The sequence below is a fragment of the Gorilla gorilla genome, chromosome 18, assembly GCF_029281585.2.
Source record: "Gorilla gorilla gorilla isolate KB3781 chromosome 18, NHGRI_mGorGor1-v2.1_pri, whole genome shotgun sequence".
In the NCBI taxonomy this organism is placed as follows: domain Eukaryota; kingdom Metazoa; phylum Chordata; class Mammalia; order Primates; family Hominidae; genus Gorilla; species Gorilla gorilla.
Genome location: NC_073242.2, coordinates 103,482,283 through 103,508,167, shown reverse-complemented (window position 1 = coordinate 103,508,167; position 25,885 = coordinate 103,482,283). Strand labels below are relative to the sequence as shown.

At 39.5% G+C, this 25,885-nt stretch overlaps 1 long non-coding RNA gene across 3 annotated transcripts in view; it reads left to right on the top strand.

Moving 5' to 3' along the window:
- The window catches only part of LOC115931055 (uncharacterized), a 279,371-nt gene extending 257,436 nt beyond the window's left edge, over positions 1-21,935 (top strand). Inside the window, exons 4-6 of one of the 3 annotated variants that reach the window (XR_010131376.1) lie at positions 4,216-4,343; positions 18,024-18,162; positions 21,535-21,935. This is a non-coding gene — a long non-coding RNA (uncharacterized lncRNA). Of the gene's footprint in view, positions 1-4,215; positions 4,344-18,023; positions 18,163-20,075; positions 20,485-21,534 lie in introns of those variants that run through there. The other 2 variants (XR_010131378.1, XR_010131377.1) reach the window with 2 other exon arrangements.
- Positions 21,936-25,885: the final 3,950 nt, after the last annotated feature.

The following is a 25,885-nucleotide window of genomic DNA, read 5'->3' as shown; positions in this document are numbered from 1 at the left end:
TAGAACTTTAAATTTATAATTGGAGATGCATGTCCGTTGCAGTTTGAGGTCATCTGTAGCAAGTGACTGATTTTTCTAGTTTTTTTTTTTAATTCTCATATTGAAAGAATTCCAATTCATGATAAGTAGTTGCAAATTGAAGGCTCTTGTTTGCTTATGCAGCTTGCTTTGCAATCTTTCATTTCTTATCCTAAATAAGAATGAAAAAAACCTTCATTCAATGTCTGCAGAAAAGCACGCTAATTGGGTTGTACATTCTAATGTATTAAAAGTTTCAAAAATGTTAAGACTGACCTATAATCTTGAGTATGCATGTTTTAAAACATCCATCTCCGAAATAAGCACTATTTAAAGGAAGACATTAAAATAAGAGTTTTTGTAACTCCAGAGATACCCCTGCACAGCTTGAATTTGAAGACCATTGCTTTCTGAAAGTCATTTTTGCAACACTTCTCACACCACATAGCAATTATTTGATAACCTTTCAGTCTCTCTAGAATTGCCGGGATTGTGTCTCATTTATGTCTGTATCTCTGGTGCTGAAACTTAGATTTAGGCACTCGGTTTTATTTTTACATGGCTGCCCCATCTTTAGAACAACAGAGTTTCCCAAGGCAATCTTCCTCCACATTGCATCTACCAAATGAATTTGTATCAGATTCCAGGAAATATTTCTCTGCTCATTCTGATCATTTCAGTTTATAAAAGACTAAGCTAAGGGTGGGTCTTAAGATCTAATAGTGTATATATTCATATCCATTTATGGTAATTTTGATTCTCTTAATGCAGGAGATTAATAGATACTCATTGTGGAAATTTAGAAAGTATAGAAAAGTACAAAGAAAATCATCACTGTGAAAAGTTTGCATTTCCTTTCAGTCTTTCTTCTCCGTGTATATTATATAAATGACTTGTAAATCCTGCTTTTTTCCCCTAACACATTGTGGGCACTTTTTTTTTTTTTTTTGCCATGACAAAGTTTTATATCTAATTTATTTTTAGAGATGAGGTCTTGCTGTGTCGTGCACGCTAAAGTGCAGTGGTGCCATCATAGCTCACTGTGCTTCCAACTCCTGGGCTCAATCTCTCCTCTTGCCTCAGTCTCCCAAGTCACAGGAATTAAAGGAGTGAACCACTGCACCTGGAACAAAAAGTTTTAATAAACCCAATTTTATTTGCTTTGTGAACGATTCCATCTTATGAAAGTACTATGGTTTATGTAACCCACTGTTAGCCATGTAGTTTCTAATTTGCTTTTATAGACTATGCATTACTAATACTATGATGCTTTTGCATATGATACGTCAACTGTGCAAAGATTTATTTAGGGTAAATTCCTTAAGAAGTACTAGGTTAAAGGAACAAACATTTTCAAGGTCCTTGATATATTTTTGCTTTAGATAAATTTATAAATGTATCTATGATCGTGGAGAAGAAATATCTATTTGGTTGCAGTTGAATCATTGTTGATGGCTCAGAAAACGAATCCTTCTATTAAGAATTTTCGGCCGGATGCGGTGGCTCACACCTGTAATCCCAGTACTTTGGAAGGTCGAGGTGGGTGGATCACTTGAGGTCCAGAGTTTGAGACTGGCTTGGCTAACATGGCAAAACTCCATCTCTACTAAGAAATAAAAAAGAAAGTTAGCTGGGTGTGTGGTGGGGGGTGCCTGTAATCCCAGCTGCTCAGGAGGCTGAGGCAGGAGGATCACTTGAACCCATGAGGCGGAGGCTTCAGTGAGCTGAGATTGCACCACTGCACTGCAGCCTGGGTGACAGACCAAGACTCTTTCTCAAAAAGAAAAAAAAAAGAATTTTGGATGACAGCAAAAACAAACAAAAAACCCACTAGGGTTAATCAAATCAGGTGGATAACAGAACCAGGCCACCATGCTGTTTAAGAGAATTGGCTTTCAGACACTGTGTCTTGGGTCTCGGCTGCTTGGATATTCTATCATGCAGGGCCTTTTGTATCCCTGGTTCTTGCCAGATTTACATGTCCTGAATTTCATTTGCATGTGACCTTTTCCTAAAGAGAAAGGGACAGAAAAGTTGGCCAGGGATACACTCAAGAACCAGCACCCATATCCTTTCTCACAGGCTAACCTTGCGTTCTGGTTGGAGGAAAACAGCCTTCAACATTGAACACAGCAGTAACAAATCTTTTTTCAGATCATGTGTGCAGAAAGGCTTCATAGAGTGAGATCATTGTTTGGTTTCGGGGAAAGGATAATTTGCATAAAAGGAAATGTTGAAATAGAATTTTTATATATTTAAAAATTTTAACCTATTTACCCAGAGGCGGAAATGATCTGAGGCATAGAAAAAGACAGGTAATTTGAAATCCATGCATTATTATTCTATTTAAAGTCAAATCTTCCTTCATCTAGATCATATCAGTTTAATTCTAAGAGAAACATCCAAGGAGTTTGAATGATTTTTTTTTAATGTAAAGAAATGACACTTAAAAAGAAACAACAACAACAAATCGGCTTTTCACAGTGGTAGATTTGCAGCTGTTGACTAATCCCATAACGAGTGGTATTTACCCACACATTTTCCAAATTAAATATGGGTATATGCTGGCTTGGCTTAAGATCCTATAATACAGACACTTTTCCTGCTAAGGAAAAAAAATTAAAACCAAAACTGCCCTAAGGATTACAAGCGCTGAGGGAGAGGTGAGAATAAAAAAGCCACAGAGAGAGAATGTGTGTGACCCTGTAGAATATCCACCTAGGGGAGAACAGGGAGGAGATCGCAGGGGTGTTCTTAGAATACTGTAAGTGCCTGAGGATTGCTTAGGACATCTGATCAATTATCCTGAACAAACCATGCTTATATTACCAGGACTTGGGTACTAAACATTGCCTGAATGGCGAGCACTGACGATTGTTCTTTGCTAGGAGGTATTGGGAATTCTTTTTTTTTTTTTCAGTGCTGTTTTCTTTTTCTTTTTTTTTTCCGGAACTGCTGTGTAATTTTTATTTGCCCTTTTCTTTAAATTTCTTTTCCAGATAGTAAAAGAACATTTTTAGTCTTCAGTTTAATTTGGATTCAGTTTATTACAGGTTTTGAAGACAAGAAATTAGTCCTGCACTGGGCTAAAACTTAGATTGCTAGAATGGCCAGCCATAGCATGTCCCCCCAGCCTGCAATTTTTTTTTTTTTTTTTTGAGAGTCCCATTAAATTTTATTCAGGAGTCCTTTACCAGCCAAATGTATTGTTTCCATGGACACAATTAATGGGGAAAGCAATTTATAAGACTGATGTAAAAAATGAGCACTTCATCAGCCCCCCTGCTGGTCACATTTAGAGACTGGAAGAAGGAAGTGTGCTCTTGTGGGGACGGCACGGCTCTGTGGTGGAAAGGAGGCGGAACAATGAAGGCAGAAGTCACAATTTTCTTTTTCAGTGGAAGGAATTACCCCTTAAAACTTTATTGGGAATTGGGAAATGCCACTAAATGGTGACATCTTTTCACCCATTTTCTATTTACAGAATCTACTCCATGACAACCTTAAAAAAATTCCTTAAAAAAAAAAAAAAGATAACCCTTCTCATTTAATTGCTGGAAAAGGTTTTCAGGTATTTGGCAAAGACAAGTAGACCCAATCTGGAATGAAAGCCTCGATGAATTTAACTCAGTAGCTCCTAACTATTGCTAATTTTCACCACAACACTTAAGTTTTGAGTAGTTACGACTGGATCATCAAACTTTCTCTTGATTAGCGTCTTAATTTATTGTTCAAAATAGATACAATGAGGCTTTATCAATATCAGCTCATTTCATTTTCCGAAATATTGAAGTGAAAATACAAGAACCACAAGGCAATTTCCTGGGGATTTAAGAATCCTGAAATTCTACCACCCACAGCCCAAACCCAGAGCAGAAATCTGGAGAGGTTCCTTGAAAAATTCGGGGCCCTATTGCACACCGTTCACAAGGCACTTGAATGACTATTAAATTTTTTGAGTCTACTGTAATTTGGAGAAGAAATGAAACTGGAGCAATTCTGTGTTCCATTCAATATTGTGGCTCAGCTTGTGATAAAGAATGTTGCCCTTTTCCTATTGTGTTACTAGAAGTATAATGGGATAAGCCAACACGTAAGAAAAATAAGAGTGTGAGCAAGTATATTTTAAGGTGCTTAAATACAGTTTAATTGCTTATAAGCAAACCCATTTAAGAAACTATTTGTTTATATTTTCAGCCCCAGAGCGATACTGTTTTTTTGAGGTTGCCCCAAAGAGTTGTCAAAAAGCTGTTTTTCCCTGCAGAGGGCAGTGTGCCTCTATAAAATACACCCAGTCCCCAGCAGCATTTGAGCGTGGAGAACAAGTATGTATAATTATTTTTTAAGCTGTGAATGTAAATAATTCGTTTTCTTTTGGATGAGACTATGGGGAAAAAAATCTTCTAATATTAGAAAATTATAGATTGTGTATAGCTCTATGTGTGTGTTTTCCTGTCAGCCTTTTATATATTGTCTTACCAGTTTTTTAAGATTGAAGGCATTTTTGAATAAGCATTGAGCAAGAGAGATAACAAACAAGGTCCCAAACACAGAGGGAAATGATAATCGGGAGAATAAGAGAAACCTCAGGCTGGGTTGTAGATTAAAAATGCATTTATAGTAAGAATTTAAGGGTCTGCCAATTGCACCAGAAATGCAATGAAAGTAAAACATACCACCTGATGTATTTTCTTAAATACAGAAATTAATTTTAGTTTAAGGAGGTTTCTATCTGTGGCTGGAGATATTTAATCTGAAAAGGGAGAGAAAATAGGTATTTCTTCCAGTCATATTTCTCTCCTGTTTGATGTACGTCTCTGTCTGAGAGAGGAATGAATTAAATAGAGGCCAGTAGTCCAGAGGAGAATCGAACCTTTTCAAGAAGAGGCGCTGAAACGCCTGTAACAGAGGCACAGATAAATACGCGACAACAGAATTCCCAAACAGTTCAATCGTGGTTTTCCAGGACTTTAAAGGAGACGTCCCACTTTCTGCAGACCCTGGAAAAAGTGCTTAGAGATATTGTTAAGGCTTCTTCTAAGGGTGCACGAAAAAAGTGATCAAGTTGCAAAAGCTCATTTCAATACATCAGCTTCAATGGGCAAAACAAATCACCTTCCTGATGCAGAAATTCATAACCCCCCCTAAAAAAGTTAAGAGTTTTTTGTTTATTGAAAATCAACAACAACAAAAAAGAAATGTGTAAAATAACTCTTTAAAAATACAGTAACTAATATAAGGGGGTAATACTCAAAAACTTATGTCTTGGGAATATTCCAGGAATCTGCAGCTCACACCAATTTTCACGTTGTGAATGCAAGTTTGGAAATACCTTTGAGAATTTCTTTTGCTGCCTGCCTGCCTATTTACTTGCAAGCATTTTCTCCATTTCTTTTCCAAAGCAGTTAGAAAATGTGAGTGTGTGTGTGTGTGTGAGAGTGTGAGAGTGTGAGTGTGTGAGAGTGTGTGTGTGTAGATGATTTTGTGAAATGCCATTTATTTATTTGGCTCTCACTACCTAGTTTTTATTAACGGGCAATTATATAACAAGATAATGTGAGCACAAAATTTATTGTCTCAAAATGAAGAGGAGGAACTGTGAGTGGTTCAATTTTTGAAACTTGCGTTTTTGGAGGTGGCTCTCAAATCATGCAGCTTTGTAGTCTGCGATTTATGACGGCTGCGGTTGAGCCAGGTGGAGCAGGAGCCGCAAAATGGCAGGACAATTACTGTAAGGAAGGATCATAGAGAGGCCTCTGTCAGTTTCCAACGTGAAATTTAATCAGGTTACATAGAGTGATGTGATCTATCTTGTTAGCCCATTCTGAAACTATTTTGAAAATATAAATTATAAACCTTTCAAAATTTAAAACATAGGGAGAGTCAGAACTGCATATATTACCGTCCAGATGTTTATTTTTGCTGCCATGAATTTTCATATAAGCAAGTTTATTTTAACCAAATGACCCATTCTATGTTATGTGGATATTGCACATATAATCATGGCTGTTAGTGTAGACTATTAAGAAAGAATTTCATTTTATCAAGTTTATTATGATCAACTAGCCTATTCTTGATCTTGATGTTGACATTGTCCTATCATCATTGCCAAGCCCAACATATAACTCTTTTCCAGAACTATAGAATAATTATAAAATGTTTATATACACCAAACTAGCTTATCTTTGAGGGGTATGTTTTCCTGTGCTGGCATTAACAGTTAAACATTGCTTTTGCCCTTTAATCTAAACGAATCTTAAAAAGTTATTTGTGCCATATCCTTTTGTTTGAAATGAACACTGCTTAAAACTCCTTGAATATGAAAAATTAAATATAACAATTGTGTAAAGTATTAAGTTTTCTAGATATTTAAAGAGTTATGAAGTTAAACTGGTTATTTTTCACTAAAAATGGACGACTTCCAACCTGAGAAATTCATGTGCATTTTGTTATGAATATTGATACAACTGATGAAAATGGTGTACTCTGTGTATCTGTATGAAGGGATGTGTGCATGCACATATATAATGCATAACACCCTTTTCTACCAAAAAATATGCTTAGTTTCTTCCATGGCTAATGAAGTACACTTAATCAACTATTTATAAATTAATACCCTTGCCAAAATATGTTAACTTTTATGGTCTATCAAGTGTACCATGCATACTATGAAATAATACAGCAGGGTTCACCCAGTGCCTCCTGACACCTTGGGAACAATGTGTACAGAGGAGTGGGTGGGTGGCTTTTACATGGCTTGAAAATTTACAGAATCTTCCAGCTCATATATCTATGTGTTATTGAGTGATCTTACCACGTTAATTTTTAAAAAGAACTGTTGAGAATTTTAAGTATACCTTTACATTATGAAAAAGCATTTCATAAATATTTCTAAATTTTTTTTTCCCTGCCATCTCATGAAAATTCAATTTAACTAACTTTCACATTTGATGGGAAAAGCAGAGGCATCCAGCACTGTGGTCACTGCTCTGTCTTGAGTCTGTGTTGTACTGGGTTTTCTTGCCACCTTCCACAGCTGAGTGCAAAAAAACACAGTGGGAGCTCTGATTTTTTCAGCCATTCTATATCTTTGTTGCTGCTAGACTTTAATTCTGCCTGAGTTTATAATATTTGTGTTTGCTCTTATTACACCGAAGAAATTCTTTGGAATGCCTACTCACTTTCTCCCTATTCCTTTCATTTGCAGATGAAAGGCAAATGCAGATTTTTAAAAAATAAATAAATACAATATGGTTAGGACCATTCATCACACTCTCTGTCTGCTGGGTCTTTGTTTCTGCTTCATGCTGTGTGCATTACATTACATTTCTGAACCTGTTGTGAGTTTTTTTTTTCTTTTTTTAGCATTTTTCTTTTGTAGTTTATTAAAAATATTTTCAGTCAGCAGAAATCCCATTGGTTCTTCTGGAAATCTTGCCTCACAGGCCTTTGCAGGACAAGAACAGATTGTCTGGGGCCTAATTCTGAGCATTGTTTTTTTATGAGGAAATCAAAAGTATAATTGTTAAAACCCAGTGTGTCCTTTTATGTCTGCAAAGGAGAATTAAATTGCTGGTGGCAAGGCAACGGGAGGGAGGGAGAGAGAGAATGTGAGGCAGGCCCTCTGGAATTGAGAGTTTGTCGTTGAAAGTAAAGGAGAATAGCCTTCAGAGTGTATACAAGTGAGTATACATTTGGCAGGTAGATCGTGGGACCCGGTGAGGACAGTGCAATGAGAATCGAGAAGGAATACATACAAAACCACGGTCTCTTTGGCTATTGCGTTTGCTGCCCTCAGATTCTTTCTTAAAAGTCCCAATTTGCAAATGGTGGGTACAACTTTCTGATTAAAACTTAGAAGATGGAATATCAACTACTTAGCAACTTTGGTCCCATCTGAGAAAAAAGTCTTTATGTGCTTGCGGACTTTTTACTTAGACATGTGCTTTTTTCTAATCTTGTTCATAACATGACTACGCTAGCTCTTTGACCTGTGCTTTTATTTTTAATTCTGGGAGGAAGAGCTTGGAATTTCAGTTTCACTTGCGCTAATCCCACTTTATGGACGTGATAACTAAATGGGGTGTCTTGATTTAAGACTTGCAGCATGACTGTTCTAGGTTCCTGAATTCAGAGTAGTTCTAAGACCATCCCCAGTGGTCTGTCTTCCCCCAGAATATTCAGACAATCTTCATTTTTGCCAGATGACGTATAGTATCTCTGTATTTTAGGGTGCAAATGCAAGACCCAATAGTCCATGCACACACTTCATGTTCTGATTTTAACTGGGATGCAACAAAATAGACTTAAACAACAAAAGAGAGCATGTTGTGAATCCTGACAAAACCTCGTGGTGTGGTTTGGTGGACAAATGGTTAAAATATACACTCATTGGAGTATGAAGGCAGTTCTTCTCGGCTGTCAGATAGTTTGACCAGTGTCAGGCTATCCCGACGAGAGCAGCATACCTTCATTGCATCATAAATAAAACAGACAAATTACTTTTTTTTTTCCCTAGGATGGAATAAGCACCATAGAGAGGGGAGGGGAAAGGATTAAGGGGGGGGGGGGGATCGGTGATTTGGAGGGTGTGTGTGTGTTGGGGGAGTGAAGAATTAGAGGGGAAAGAAAAAAAAAGAGATCCTTTCAGCCCCTCTATGAATCTCGGCATGGCAGCCGAGAACAATGAGAAAACCAGGCAATTACCTAGAATCCTGTTCTCTTATCCAGACATAGAAAATATATTCTTGCACCAGCCAGCCTTCCCTCCCCCACCCTGGCCCACCCCCTCCCCTTCCCGTCTATCTCATTCAGTTCTTTCGAGGAAGGCCTAGCAAATGGAACAAAAGGAGAAGGGCTTCTGATGATGGCCCACTCAGGCAGGACTCGAGGGCCCAGCCTTCCACATCTGCAGCGGGAAACCTTTTTTTTTTTTTTTTTTTTTTTTTTCACATTCTGTGCCCTTACAGACTTTGGTAACCTCTGACGTTGTAGCAGAGAAAAATGAGCAGAAAGGCAGTTCACAGCCTGATCTCTTTTTCCCCAATTCCCTGAAAATCAAGGGGTGAGGACAGTAAATCACCTGGCCCAAGTGCACCAAGCCGGACACAGCCCTTTGGCCCCTGGGCACTCTGCCCTAGGGTGTGACTAGGAATTCCGGGCTCTCAAACAGCTTTACCCAGGTGCCTTCCCGAATTCCACGGAGGATTTCTGCTTTGTTTCTTAATTGCTGGAGTCCTGCAAGGGATTGCCCCCTGCGCAACCTTGTCCTTTGATGGGGGGGCCTGGTGAATGAAGGTGCAGGTTGCATTGGTGATTTGGAAGGTTTTACCAGAGTGGCTGGGAGTCTACCCTTATTTCTCTCCTTTGTTTTCTGGCCACAGCACTTAGGACATGTTTAGAAGGATGAAGGGTAAATAATTCGTTCCCTCCTTACACTTGGAATGTGTGTGCCTCATTATTATTTGCTGAACAGGAGCATTTGATTAACCAGTCTGTTGAAGAATAATATTTAACTAAGCATATGTGTATGAATCCCTGTCATTTATCTTCCTAGGTGGCAAGAGTAGACCTATATATAATTTCCTGAACCCTACATCTACCTCCGCCCACAACTGGGAAAACTTATTTTGCGTTGTCTGAACGGTGATGGTTTATCCACCGAATTCACACTTCTTGTCATGACCAGTAGTTCATAAAGTGAGATAGCTGCCTGGGCTTAGGGTGTGGTTGGCAGCTGCTTACATGAATTCCTCTCTGCACATTTTACAGTAGCCGTGCAACCGCTATAAAAAGTGGCATACCCAGGCTTTCCCATGGCAATACTTACCCAAGATGGTGCTAGAAAGAGACTTACGTTTCTTCTTGGTAAAACGATTAGCAACATTTTAGAGGCTAGGCGATTGCTAACACCACCTCCCTGCATTAGCCAAACAATGCTTGTTGGCATTTGTTTACTTATTCAACCTTTTCTTTTAAGTAAGATAGATTTACTGGAAGACTGTTGTTTCCAGTGAGTGGTGGTGTTTGGTTTCAAAGTGGATGCAAAGTGCTTTGACACGTATTGTGCCTTAAAGTGTGATTTACACCTCATGTTATGTAGTGTTTACCATATTTCTTTTCACAGCCTGGTTGTTAGTCATCAAAGCCTGGAACCCTGGTTTGGACTGCTTTGTATCACCCCAGGAGATCTAAAGGTTTGGTGCTGGAGCCCGGCTCAAAGTCCAGTCTTGCCTCTTGAGTTGGTGTGACATCAGGGAAATTGATAACTCTTCTACTTAAGCTGAGCCTCAACTTGTCTGTAATTGTGGGGACAAAAATCCACCTGCAGTCTGGTGAAATGTAATAAAATAAAAGCCTGTCATAGCAGTTGGTAAACTAGCAATGTTAGCTGCAATTCCTCTAGTCTCTACTCATAAACATTGGTTGATTGAGGCCTCAGTTGAATGACAATAAGCCTAGCCTAAGCAGCTGTTTTCTCAAGGGAGTTGTATGGTTTAGGAAAAGCTCCTAAAAGTAGAGATACTTCTGGATAACTACTCGAAGGTATGTTGGAAGATGACAGTACTTGACTTAGAAGTCACCTGAAACAGCTTTAAATGGCCAGATAGAGCGTTCTCCCTTTCTCTTTAGAAGTCACATCTGAATTTAACCTAAGTTCCAAAACTCAGTGCTAAGGCAACCTATAAAATAATTAAATGAATGAGTCCCTAGTGCAGTCTGAATGTTTACACAGCAGATTCATCATTTAAAAAAACTGATACTCCTTAGTAGTGCTTCCTCAGATATCTTGACCAACTTATTTGGACCGCCTTGAACGCCTCTTGAGTGTTTTCCTTTCAGGGTTTATTTGCTACTCTCCATCACAGATGAGCCTTCCTTAAGTGAAATCACCTAGCTTCCCCAAATCGAATTTCTATCAACTTTGTGTTTTAACAAAACCTCACCACAGTTGAAGTTTTTAATTGTCCAGATAATTGCTTTCAACCGTGCTGATTTCTTAATTCCCACCCTTGGATTCACTCATCTTATTAAAATCACCATCCCGCCTCACTTTTAGAGTGCGGGAAGTTGTACACATGCTATGATGCAGCCTAACGCAGCGTATCAGATAAAACCCATGGAGCTGATCAGAATGGCTTTCACTCACAAGTCTCATCTATGAATAAAGATGTATAAAAATTCAGAGAAGTTCCACAAGTTTGGCAGAAAAAAGCAGAATGACCTTTTTGGGGTGATGGTTGTGCTGAAATGGCTGCCCCCAATTTGTTTGGACTAGAGATTGAAGGTGGCCTGAAAGGATCCCAGCCCTTGCCCCCGACTCCCAAAGACAGTTCAAGTCCTTAATCGCATGAACTTGGGTGACTGTAAAATACTGGAGTGAACAATTAAAAAAATTATCTAGGCAGGGTGTAGTGGCTCAGGCCTGTAATCCCAGCACTTTGGGAGGCCGAGGCAGGCGGTTCACCTAGGATCAGGAACTCGAGACCAGCATGGCCAAGATGGAGAAACTCCATTTCTACTAAAATTACAAAGATGAGCTGGGTATGGTGACATGCGCCTGTAGTCCCAGCTACTCGGGAGGCTGAGACAGGAGGATCGATTGAACCTGGGAGGTGAAGGTTGCAGTAAGCCAAGATCATGCCGCTGCACTCCAGCCTGGGTGACAGAGGGTGACTCCGTCTCAAATAAATAAATAAATAAGTGAAAATAAGAATTATCTAAAGTCATAACCCCATTTTACACTGGCATTATTGTTTTAAAAATGTATTTGATAAAGTTGTATGCAAAAAAAACTTGCTTCGACTTTGGAAGAAGAGCAGAAACAGAAGGAAAGGGTTAAAGATTGTGCATTACTTAAATATACATTAACCCTTTCCTAAAATGCTTCTTGGATGTTGAGATTTGTTTTTTAAATATTGGAGAATTCATCAGAGGACAGGAGATGCTATATCATATTAAGATCACAGTTTTGTGGATCTGTGCAAGGCTTTTACTTAATGTAAAGGTTTGCAAGAGCCTTTCTCGCTGCTGGTAGGCTGGATTTTACATGATAACCTTTAGCATTGTTGATACCAACCTCGGTGGCATTATTATTGCTATTTACAGTCATGTGCTAGTAATGTTAAACCTGAATGGGATTAATAAAATAAATTAAGTGATAAAGATTTTAATGCTATTAACAATTGGTAACACTTGTTGACAGCACAAAAAAAGGAATAGCATGCCATTTGCCAGCCTAGGTAAATTCTACAGTCTGTAAATAGAAAGATTTCCTGCTAATTCATTTTGATAAACTTTACTTTCTTCAAGTGTCTCCCCTGCTACTTTCATATTCTTTTTCTTCCTTCCCCCTTCCTTCCATTCGTTCCTCTCTTCCCTTACTCATCTTCCCTTTTTCTTTCCCTCCTCCCCTTGATTTTTTCCTCCCCTTCCCTTTTTCTTATCTCTCCTTTCCTTCCTCCCTCTCTCTCCCTTTCTTCTTTTTCTTCTTCCTTCCTTCCACACCTTCCTCCCTGTTCCCTTTTCCTCTCTTTGTCATTTCTCTGTGTGAAGGTGCATTCTTCATGATCTCTCCTCTTTACTGCTTTGCTGTTACTCTGTGGTTATTGTCTGGAAATTGACCATTGCCTAGCAATCATGTGTGTGACTTCTGCCAATAAACCTGCTGGCTCAGCCTCCTTCCTTCCTCAGCCCTCTCTGCTTCCTTAGCTAGTGCTTTCCTCACTCCCACTGTCTTCTGGCTTCCACCTCAACACTCTTCATCCTCCCGCAGATGCTTCCTGGGGTTCTTTTTGAAATGGATGCTAGCCTTTTGTTCCAGTCCCACTCTGAACTGCTGGGGTCAGGCAGCTAGCAGCCTCCCTGGGGCAGTGCTATGATGAATTTTGGCATGGCCAGGCTGTTTAACAACTGCATCGCAGAGTGCCAGCTTCCTCAAAGATTAAAAAGAGCTGTGATGAGCTTTTTCCAAAGGCTCCACTCAAGTTTTGAAATGCCAAAGATTCCCGTGGATCTCTAAATTATGTGGTAATTTTTCAAAACCACGCCTACCCAATAAAAGCAAGTTATCTTTTCCAAGAAACATACCTACTCTGTGATCTTATTATTGAAGCACTTAAATTTTCCTGGGATCTATGTCATTTGGATTCAATAATTTTTTATTTAAAAATTTCAAGTCCTGTCAACCTTTTTATTGCAAGAGTCAATTTTGTCTCATCTTTGCTGTCATTCACATGCTTTCGTCTTTTTAAAGTCATAATTGTCATAAAGGACTCTGTCAAATAATTTTTTGAAAAACCTTAGTCATTTCAGAAGCATTTAGAAAGTTGTCTATATTGAGTGCAATTTTTTTGAGGGTGGAGTCAGTTATTTCAGCCCAAATTATTTAGCTCTGCAAATAAGTGGAAAATTATTTAAATTAGGAAATACCGTTTTCTTTTATGCAGTAAAAGATGATCTTTCAGAATCACTTTATCTTTTTATACCTACCTCTTTGGAGCATAATGTGGCCAGCAAAGAGGTAGATAATGTTCTTTCATTGGACCTCCTTATGGAGTCAGGCAAGGTAATACTGCTGGGGACCTTCTGATTTTAGTTATGAATGAGAAAACATTTAGACTTATTTTGTGTGGCTGTGTGCAGAGAACAGAAGCATCTCACATCACACAGCCTTTTTGCAAATCAGGGCTGTGCCTTTCAGCTGTGCTTCAGGGACATCATCCCAGCTTCTCCAGAACCGGAAGAATGAGAGAAAAGTCTCTCTCTCTCTCTCTCTCTCTCTCTCTCTCTCTCTCTCTCTCTCTCTCTCTCTGTGTTTGTGTGTGTGTGTGCGCGCGCGCGCACGCATGTGTGTGTGTGTGTTTCTACTGAATATGATGAGTGCTCTCAGGAAGGATAACTTGGGCTGGAGTTAACAGCTCCATACCCTCCTTCTTATCCTTTCTGGTATTCATTAACTTAATATACTGTTGCCTGCATGGGGCACCTTCTTTGATGGCGAATACAGTTAAATGCCTATTTAGACATGTCACGGACTAACCAATGCAAGAAGGTGCATGAAGTGTGGCAGGGGGCTGGGGGAGGTGAGGGCAGCAGGAGAAAAAAGTGTTGCTCTCTATTTTTTAACTTAAAAATGCTTCTTCTGAACAATCCTTTGCAGCTGGCAGAAGGCTAAAGTTTCTCACACTATGAAAGGAAGTCAGACCGTAAATAAACCAGTCAAGCACACCTGGAAAGAATAAAATGCCTTTCTGGGCTTTACACTGTGCTTAGAATGGATGCCAGTCTAGTGAGTGCGTTTAAGTGATATGGAAGAATGTGTAAATGCCACATTAGTATAAAGCTGGCAAAATGTTTCCATTTTTAATCTCCAATTTTTAAACTGATCCTTTATGGGAGAAAATATGGAAAGGCATTTTTCAAAGTTTAATATCTTGCTGTCCTGGGCGACGGACATCTTTCAAAAAGTAATGACGGAACAAGACAGAAAGGGGCAATACTTCCAGAACCAGGCAGAAACTAACTAACCTTCCAGAAGTTGTTAGGATTTTCACACTTAGGGATCTAATTCAAAGAACAAAGATAAGCCATACATTTGTCATCTGAAGTGCATAAAAAGACCTAATGTAATCCAGTGAGCATTAGCCCTTTTTGCCTCATCTCCTCTTAGGACATCATGCAAGATTTTTTTTTTTTTAAAATCACTGAAGGGGTCAGACACAATCTAAATGCAGTTCTTATGTGGGGAATCATGGAAGCTTCTGTTTAATCACTGGCTGTCAGTACTATCTGTGAATTCCATCCCATCTGGCTTAGGCCTTGTGCAAATTTTAAGTTAGGGTAACGCCACCTTCCCAGAAGTTAGGCACAGCTGAAACAAGTCAGCAAACTTTCAGCTGTGTTACTTTTGTCTGAAAAGCATGCATTTGCCACCTCCTTTATCTGCGCAACAAGGTTCAAGTCTGAGCCACGGGATGGAAGAGGGTAGTGCATTATATGGTGGGCCCAGGCACAACTGTGGACTATCCGCTTCCCAGGTGAAGAAATGAGGGCTGGTCTTGCGTACCCCATTCCTTATTCTGCTAACTTTGCCCTAGGATTCCAAAGTCCAGGTGGAAAAGAAATTTTTCTTTTGGTTTGATCTATGTCAACTTTTATAGATTAATGCCAGCTGCAGGTTGATTGTTACATTTTTAACCATTTATGGGTGTAGCAGGAAAGTAAAAACAAGTATGTTTGGGTCTAGCTGTTCCATGGTCACATTCGGCCTTCCTTCCCAAGCTAATCTCCTTTTGCTGCCTCCTTCCAGTGGCAGGCAGAGATTCTCTGCGTTTCCTTGCCTGGTTCACTTTCTTAGCGCACCTGTGTACAGAGGGAGATTCTGAGCTAAGGAGGGCTCAAGAGAGTCACTGTGGGCTCCCTTACAGAATGAATTTACCTTCTTTACCCAGGTAGTCTGTCCCCAAAACATGGGCTCTGCCTCCCATCGTAAAGTCCGAAGAGGATGGGAAGAAATGAATAATTATTAAGCACCCATTAGTGGCCAGGCATTGCCAGGACCAAATGGTACTCATTTTTTTTTTTTTTTTTTGAACCATTGTGATCGTGTCTTTGTTTAAAGGGGTTTTTGTTGGCTAAGAACTTTTCGGAGAATCAGTATCTCTTTATGAACTTTCATAGACTAACATTTCCGGGTGATTGTTTTGTGCCAGACATGATGTTAGAATTTTGCTTTACTTTATACAATTTCATGTACTTGAGGGGAGAAAAGTCTGAATATTTGATTTTTAAAATACCAATTTGATCCTTCTAAAAAGAAGAGCAGGAAGAAAATAAAAGAAGAAAGGCTTACTGTCAGCTAGTTCATCCTGTGAAAAAATGGTTGGATGTTTTGATCTTCTAGTCCTTTACTCATTTTTTCATTCAATAACTATATAGTGGGTACCCCCTTTATGCAAGATGTTCATACATAGCATCATGGGGGAATAAAAGAACTGCAAGTCAGGCCAGGTGCGGTGGCTCACACCTGTCATCCCAGCACTTTGGGAGGCCGACGCAGGTGGATCACAAGGTCAAGAGATCGAGACCATCCTGGCCAACATGGTGAAACCCCGTCTCTACTAAAAATACAAAAATTAGCTGGGTATTTTGTTCCATTCATTAAATAAACTTATGTGTTGGACATGCTTAGAGTGATTCTAAAAAGTTTGTTGTCTTAGCTAAAAGACTAAACTTTTAAGTTGATATTTTGCTTCAATAATAATTGAAGCCCAGGCACCATTTCCATGCAAGTTTGTTTGTAGACTGAATGCTGACTGTATTTGCCTTCTGATAAAGATGGAATTCACTGTTCAGGAAGTTACTCTGTATCCAAAAGAAGCATAGCGTTTTTACAGTAATGTGCTGCTAATGTTTAGTGTTTCTTTTCTGATATTATTGCTGAAATTTCCAATGGTGTAAATTAGACCTTCTAATCCTTGTCTCAGCAGTAAGCAATAATTGAGGATATTTGATGGTTTTTATCCACATGAGAGAATGTGCTGCATAATTCAAAAGCAGCTGATCTCTGCATTCAGTTTACTTATATTGCATTTTTTAGTTTCAATATTTTGAGGAGTGAAGGAATGGTTAAATAATATTCTCTTAAGTTACCAATAACAGAGAAATAAATGTAATAAGGAAATAAATGGTGATAATCTACATTAATATGCATTTCTTGTATTTGAATTTAGTTTTTCAGCAACTATATTTAACTTTCCTTCATAGCACTCTTGACTGATTTTGGAAGCATGTATCATCTTATTTCATGATCTATTTCTTCACTGTTTCTTTAATGTCGAAGCATTTTTGGTTCATCTTCTAGTTCTCCTTTGGTTCAGAGGCAGAGGAAGAAATCCAATATGGGGATCGGGGGTAATATTCTTAGTTTGTTAGGAATGTCATAGAACATGTGTGTATTATATGTCATGATGTTATATATAAATCTCTTTACTAGGTTTTTAACTACCATCAAAATTCACCTGAGGGTGACACTCTGTAGGTAAGAAATCTTAATGGAAGAGAGATTTACAAAACCAGACCTTAAGGAAAACATGGGAGTGTTTCTAATTTTCTTAAGCACAGTTTTAATATTTGTATTCCCTCTAATATGGCACCATGATTTTTAACACTAAATTTGACAGGCAATAAATCTAATGATTACTGAGCATATGAAAAAATATATAAGGTAAAAGAGTTTGACATCTAAATATTATGCTTTCACGTGAGTGGAATATTTGTTAACAAAGTTTCATAAAGATTTAAAAATCATTACATATCACAGTTATACCTCTAATAAACTAATTATATATGTTGTTTCTACTCTGTAATTAGGGGTAATTAATCTAATTGCATAAACAGATGATAATCAACCTGAAATTACTTTATAAAACAAGAACATTTACACAACAATAATGTCATTAAAAAACATAAGCCCCCAAGAATGAGACAAAGCCAACACCACCAGGCAATTCAGTTAGGGATTAAGTGTGTAGTACTGTAGGTATAATAGGGCCGCTGTCACCTTCCCATTACCCTAATGCACTCCGTTCCTCTTAGATATAGTATGTTTAAATCCTGAGCTGTGAATTTCTAGGCCTTTGTGCCTTTGTCTCATCACCTTAACATTTTTAATGTAGTTTTTGTTGTGTAAATCTATATAAGTGCCATCACCCGTCAGCGGTGACATCTGATGGCATGAGGCCGACCCAGTCTGCATGTATTAGGGCTTTTTGTGTTTGTGCAGTGGAACCTACTTAAACAAATTCCAGTTGGAGGAATAAACCTGCAAAAGGAATACATTTTCCCTGTTCTGAAACAATAGCTCTGTGCTGAATGGATGCCCATGAAAAGAATAAATCACATAGAAGGATAAAGTTCCTTTCTTCCAAAAGGCAAGGGGAAGGTAATGATGACTTTGACCTATGGAGGAAATAAATCTCTTGATTTATCATTTTCATGTGCAGAGCCATCTAGAACACATGCCAGGAAGCCTCCTTGAAATTATCACCAAATTTCGAATTCTCCAAAAAGAATTTCAAATAACAAAAACAATGATTGAGAACTCAACAATTTCACACAAAAAATATTAAAGCCCCAGACCAGGTAAGCACACTCTCAACATTCCTTACATAGCTCTTTAATGTTGAGCTATTCTATCAGCGCTAGACACCAGTGAACCCAACACCTGGAGGGTGGTGGCTAGAGGTGAAATCAGTCTCTGTTAAAATACAGTATTTACCTTGCAACTGACCTTTTGTGTTGTCTAAGGACAATAGCTCAGAAACTGTAGATCTGTAATCAGATATACCCTGAGTAGAGTTTGCTGTTGTAGGCAATAAATTTGAGGCTTAGAAATGTATAGATCTCTGGGGCTTCAGCTCCTAATACTTGGGAGGATCTACGCTATACAAATATCCAGTGCTCATTGTCACTTTAGTTTGTAGCAGAGCAATTGGAGTATATTAAAAATGTTAAAAAGGACTTGAGATGCCAACTCAAGTTCAACCTGAGAATGTGAAGTTGTCAACTTTGCATCCTGGTTTCTCCACCAACTTAAAAAATGTAGCTGACAAAACAATATCAATATCTTCACAATCACCAAGTGCTGATACCAGGTAGGTGGACAGGTGCTCAATAAGTACTTGCTTAATGCATACATGAATATATGGAAAAGAAAGAAAAAATAGTATTTGGTAGGTTTCTCCAAAAGAGAAGTTCCAAATGTGAACTTTGTTTTGCCTGAATGCTTGGTAATGTTTCTTAAATTTTGAAATAATAATACATTTTCTTCTCTGGGGTTAAATAATACTTGTTAGAAAATTTGTGGAGATGACAGATGGGCACAAAAGAAGAAATGGAAAGGCTTTGGGGTGAGCACTGTGCTGCTTTATTACTCCAGAAAGCTCTCACTTCTGTAGGGTGTAAGAATGCCATTTCCCCACATCTTACCAGCATTGAGTGTTTTAATGTTTTAAATCTGTCAATTTTATGGACAAATTATTACTTCGATGCATCATCTTCAATTCTAGAAACCCCTTAACATTTTTTTGTCTTCATTTTATTCTGTGGGATATAATTGGTGTTTTGATAAATCTCTAGTATCAGAATCTCTTTTCTATTTGGGGGGAATTCTGCAATGTTATGAGTCTTAGTGGCGCTCACCTCCCACTATAGAAATAACACTTCCAAAGCTGTCTGACAGTGAGAATACAGGTGTGTTCCCAGGTTTTGCTCATAGGACACCCTCATTTCAGAGTTGAGGTGAGCTGTAGAAAGACTGAGTTCCTGGGGAGCAAAAGTGATAGTGCTGGTCATGGCATCTAGTGTCTATTGATGGGCATGTCTGCAGTGCAGACTGCACTGACCAGGACTCAGCAGTGGCAGCAGGGACGTCCTCAGTGGAAGAGTTCTCTGCTGTGACGCTAGCATTAAACCTAGCTTTGTATTGCTGAACCTGGATCTTCAGCTTCCACAACCATTCTGTGAGCTAAATAATATTTTTTAATGAGCATCGTCTTTGCTCCAGTAAGCCAATGTAGGTTTCTGTTACTTGCAACTTAAGACATTAATGGATAAATAAATAAGTAGTACTAGGCCTGGTTGCTTCTAATGTGCTGGACAGTTCAAGGCAAAAGAATAAGCTCGGGCCGGGCACAGTGGCTCACGCCTGTAGTCCCAGCACTTTGGGAGGCTGAGGCGGGTGGATCACAAGGTCAGGAGATTGAGACCATCCTGGCTAACATGGTGAAACCCCATCTCTACTAAAAATACCAAAAATTGTCTGCATGTGGTGGCGGGCACCTGCAGTCCTAGCTACTCGGGGGGCTGAGGCAGGAGAATGGCGTGAACCCGGGAGGCGGAGGTTGCAGTGAGCTGAGATTGCACCACTGCACTCCAGCCTGGGTGACAGTGCAAGACTCCGTATCCAAAAAAAAGAATAAGCTCGAAGTCCTAAATTCTTGGCTTAGATAGAGACTTTCTATAATAGTACCAAAAGAATATCTTCTCTCTTGCAGGCACAAAGCTGAAGAAATTAAAAGTAAACTTAAGACTTGAATCCCAAGGTTGCTGAGCTACCAAGTCAGTTGAATTTACAGCCAGGTGTGAAAGTGTATTGATTGAGAGAGGAGAACCTCAGAACTGGGGTAGAGATATGGGGAAGGAACAGAGAATGATAAGATCCCAGCCTCGTGAGTCTCATTTGTTGGCTGGAGCAGCCTTCTTGCCTTGATAGAGAGAGGAGAACCTCAGAACTGGGGTAGAGATATGGGGAAGGAACAGAGTGTGATGAGATCCCAGCCTTGTGAGTCTCATTTGTTGGCTGGAGCAGCCTTCTTGCCTGTCTTACTCGAAAACCAGAATGACCCCCTTTGCAAAGGGAATTCCATCCTCCTTATGGCCCATTCTCAACATCATGCACCATCCCCAGATCCCTATCTTAAAGACAGATCTCAGCATGCCTTGGAATACCAACTGCAAAGTCAAAACTGCAAGATGTTGATAATTTTTATTTGCAAAAATCTGCTAAATGGATTCTGAAGGCAAATGAACAAGGAAAGAGTATCATTTTAAATTTGGCTGAATTTGTTGATATGGATTGACTTAGCACAGATTCTGGATTCAATATGGTAGCCTCAAGTGAGTGAGTGTGCTAGATGCCACACTAGGCATTCAACTCCTCAGGAAGTTAGAAATGTTGGAATGGATTTATCATGCTTGCCTAACTGTACCACATTCTCTAAGAGGATTCAGAAGATAATCTCTTCAGTTATTTAGAAATACAGGAATGAGAGTGTTCCAGGTCTTGGAAGAGTGCCAAAGTGGCCATTCTCTGTAAGCTAATGATGCTGGTGAGAGATACAGCAAGGTTCCATGATTTCAGGGAGTTTACTGGATCGCAGGGTGGCAGAGGCTAAGTGGCAGCTCCAAACCATTAGAGACAAGGTGGTTATGGTTATTGTAATATGCATCATAGCTGGTGGGATAATGGTTTGATCAACTTTCATATTTGGAAGTAGCTAGATTTATAATAGATTGTTAGCCCAATTAGGTTCTACTCAATAAGAGTAACAGAAATTGCATACTTGATAAATCAAGGCCTGACTTGAATTACCACAATGGTCACGACCTCTCAACAAAGTCCCAAATCTATAAAAGTTTATAGTTCCAGACTTCTTTAAATAAAGGGGAAGTCAAATACCCTTGAGAGAAAGAGTAAGCTACAATAACATCTCAATTAGTGGCTATACATCCTCTTATCCTTTTACAAAGTGACCTAAGCCATTTACCTGAGTAAATGGGAACTTGGTGGGGAGAAGTGAAATGTTTAGACCTTTCAGAAAGTGTTAGACATTAGCTCTGGGCTAACACTAAGTCCTGGTGACTCAGAACACACTGTGGTTCTTCTGTGGTTCTGAGTATGGGTTTTATGGAATTCAGGTGACGGAGCTCTAACTCATATCTGTCTCATTGTAGGCCCAGTGGGACCTTGAATACATACTGTATTTCTTTAATTCATGAATGTACCATTGGAATATATATAATCAACAATGATGGAACCTCATACTGGCTTCTCACCTATTATACTAGAAAGGACTAAATGGAAAGAAACTTCTGGAATTCCTCTCAATACCAAGAGTAAATGAAAAGAAATACCACATCCCTGGGGGAACCACAGTGACAAATGTCATAAGAAGCCACTTGAAAGAGGTGGAGAAACTGATTCCTGTTGCTTCCTGACATAACTCTCTACTATACTTGGAGAATTCTGGTAGAGTATTATAAGCTTAAAAGGTGATAACTTCCCTTAAATCAGGTGTTCCAAATGTGGTGTCTTTACTGAAGCAAATGAACATAGCCTTTACTGATCTTGCAAATCTTGTTTTCTCTATCACAATAAATTTAGAACATCAGTAGCATTTAGCTTATACTTGGCATGGATAGCAATATACTTTTACCGCTTTGCCTCAGAGTTATGTAAATTCTCTGACCTCAAGCCATGATGTAATCTCTAGGGAACTTGATCATCTCATTATCCCAAAAGATATCAGACTAGTCCAGGACATCAATGACACTATGCTGATATGATCAGGAGAATAGAAGCAGTAGATACTCTAGATGTTCTGGCAACACACATGCATGCTAGAGAATGAGAGATGTATTCTTGAAAATACAAGGATATAGTTGCTATAGGGGTTTCTGAGGGTTCATTGGTTTGGAACATTTCACAATACATGCTGCAGTTTGAATCCTCTACCACTAACAAAGAAACAGCACCTGATGGGTCTATTTTCATTCTGAAGGCAGCATATCCCACATTGGGCTATGCTGCTTGAAGCCACTTACTAGATATAGCCAGTGCTGTCAGGGCCTCACCCATAATCCCTCGCTACTTCAAAATTGCAACTTCCAGAACTGAAATTCTTTTTCCTGAGGAATTTCTCTGACTGCCAGAACATACCTTATTGCTTATTACTCTAAGTGTCTTGACATATTGTGATGCTGTATGAAGACTGTATTAAGTCTCATTAGGAGAAGCATAGTAAAAGCCCTGGGGTTTGAGATTGAAGCCATGGTCTCTTAGTTAAGCAATTAGTTTATTGAGAAACAGCTCTCCCCTTGCTTCAAGGGTCTTACAGAGACTAAATGCTTAACCATGACCTACTAGATAACTATTCAATCTGAGCTGCCCATGATGCATGTCACAGGAGTCACTTAGCCACGTATTTGGGTATACTAAACTGCAATGGGTTTTCAAGTAGAGGTGGTTGTATTAGTCCATTTTCACACTGCTGATAAAGACATACCTGAGACTGGGTGATTTACAGAAGAAAGGTTTAATGGACTTACAGTTCCACATGGCTGGGGAGACCTCACCATCATGGCAGAAGGCAAGGAGGAGTAAGTCATGTCTTCCACAGATGGCAGCAGGCAAAAGAGAACTTGTGCACAGAAACTCTCCCTTATGAAACGATTAGATCTCGTGAGACTTACTCACTAAAATGAGAAGTGCGTGGGGAAGACCTGCCCCCATGATTCAATTACCCCTTACTGGGTCTCTCCTGCAACAGGTGGGAATTCAGGATGACATTTGGGTGGGGATACAGCCAAATCATATGAGTGCCATATATGGCATCTACTTCAAGGAGATTTTTCTCAACTCACACTTGTGTTTTCAAGGGGAGGTTCCTATGATTAAGAGGAAAAGTGGACACTTAATTACCCCTGATTTTGCATAAATTAGCACCAACTCAAAGAGGACTATTTTAGTATTATAAATACATTCAGTGGTAGCCTGGCCTCAACTTGTAAACTTTACCTTAACCACCATTGTCAACTGCCGTTAATGAATGCTCAACTTGCTAGCTGTAGCCCCCAATATGGTACCATGTGAAATGGGGACCATCTAGAACCTAACTAATCATCAGTAGAGATCATCAAGGAGCAAAAGTAATTTTGAATTTGAATTTGCATTTGTATTCCTTGCCTGCCATGCTTTAGCCAGCCTACCATTCTTAGATTGATTGAAGGCTTTACTTCCCATGATGGTGTCCCACAGCACACAGTTTCTAAACATAGTTTCTCTACATTGAAAGAAGTAAGGCAGCAGATATAACACAAAAGATTCATGCAGTCTCCCAGAAGCTGCAGTGGAGTCTGTGAAATAAAATTGTAGTTCTCTAACCTCTGTAGCTTAGGAAAACATATATGAAATGGTAGGAATGGATACTAAGGATGGATCAACCATTTCCTACAATTTATGCAATCATGCAGAATGGTAGAAAGGCCTATTGATGACTCTGTTAGAGCTTCAGATTAGAGACTACCTTGTGAAGTTGGGGTGCTGTCCTGTGGGACGTGATGTGTGCTTTGAACTAGTGGTCAGCATGTGATCCTGTGTCAGTCATACAACGAATGTATAAGTTTGGAAGCCAAGAGAGAGAAAAAGGCAATAGTATCTCTCACAAGTACAGCTAATGACCCGCTCACAAAAGTTACTCTCTGTATTAGTCAGGGTTCAGTGCAGGAGACAAAAAATCACTTCAGGTATTTTAGGCAGAAAGGGCTTTCATGCAGGTAACTAGATGCTTATGAAATCATTGGAGACCAGGTGCAGTGGCTCATGCATGCAATCCCAGCACTTTGGGAGGCTGAGGTGGGAGGGTTGCTTGAACCCAGAATGAGACCAGCCTGGACAACACGGAGAGACCCATCTCTACAAAAAAAAAAAACAAAAACAAATTAGCTGGGTGTGATGGCATGTACTTGTGGTCCCAGCTACTCAGCAGGCTGAGGTGGGAGGATTGCTTGAGCCTGGGAAGTCAAGGCTGCAGTGAGCCATGATCATGCCAGTACACTGCTGCCTGGGTTATAGAGCAAGACCCTGTCTCAAAAAAAAAAAAAAAAAAAAAAAAAAAAGATACTGGAGAAGTAAGAATCAGTCATTTCAAGAATAGTTAAGTTCAAGAAAACCCCATGTAGATAAAATTCTGGAGTCAGGTAGTTGAAATAAAGAAATGGTTGGAATGGTGAATGCCTAGCAATTATATTTGGGACATTTCCCATCTCTGAAACCCTGTGATCTGCTACTTTAGAGGCTTAATACCCAAAGGAAGATGGTTTCCATCAGGGAACAGCAGTGATTGCATTGAATGAGAGGGTGAACCAACCCACCTAGCTGTCGCAGACTTCTCGTGCCATTGGCCAAATCTGTGAAAAAGGATGTTCTGGGTTGGCATGGGAGATTGTTCTGGTCAATAAGGTTACTGCTATGTAATAGCAACAAGGTGTATGGAACCCAAGGGATGTTTTGGGATGCCACCTTGTACTGCTCCAGTGATTAAAATTTAATGGAAGAACACATCAATATCTCAAACCCCTCAGGAATGAAGGCAGGTCGTCATATTGGGTAGATAAACCTGGTCAGCTGAGTAGTAGAATGAAATTGAAGAGAACGTGGAAGGAAAAGAGTGGAGGGACAAAGCCCCCACTACAGCCTCACATCCATCTGCAGATGACTGTAGCATCGGCCCGTATTTTCCTACCTGCTATGTCTCATGTTTGTTTATATATCTTAACACATTTTATTCTCTTTTCCTGTTTCTTTTCTCTACTGTCTGACACTGTGTGTGTTAGGGATTAACTTTACAGCTGAGTCTGTAGATAATAGAATATTGAAGAGTGAGAGTACCAGAGAAGATCTTGGACTTGTAGCTGGAGGCATCAACTGAAAGACCTTTAGTTTTTTCATCATTGGAGGAAGGAAGGAAGGAATGCTTTTATTATTATTTATTTTTATTTTTAGTTTTATTTTTTTGAGATGAAGTCTCGCTCTGTTGCCCAGGCTGGAGTGCAATGGCACAGTCTTGGCTCACTGCAACCCCTGTCTCCTGGGTTCAAACAATTCTCCTGCCTCAACCTCCTGAGTAGCTGGGATTACAGGCGTACACCACCACGCCCTGCTAATTTTTGTATTTTTAGTAGAGATGTGGTTTTGCCACGTTGGCCAGGCTGATTTCAAACTCCTGACCTCAGGTGATCCACCCGCCTCGACCTTCCAAAGTGCTGGGATTACAGGAGTGAGCCACCACCCACGCCACCCGGCCAGGCATGCTTTTAGATTAGATAAGGATGGTTGTATTATGTTAGGTAAGAGCTTTATTTTGGGAGGTGGGGAGAAAAAGTATGAGGAAGAAAAATGTTTGTTGATGTGAACCAGTCAAAGGGTGGTCTTTCAGTGAGCACTTGTCATCTTTTTTGACCACCCAGTATCTGGGTCTCCTTCCTATGTTTTGTGTTCTCTCCCATCTTACTGAGTCTCATTGCA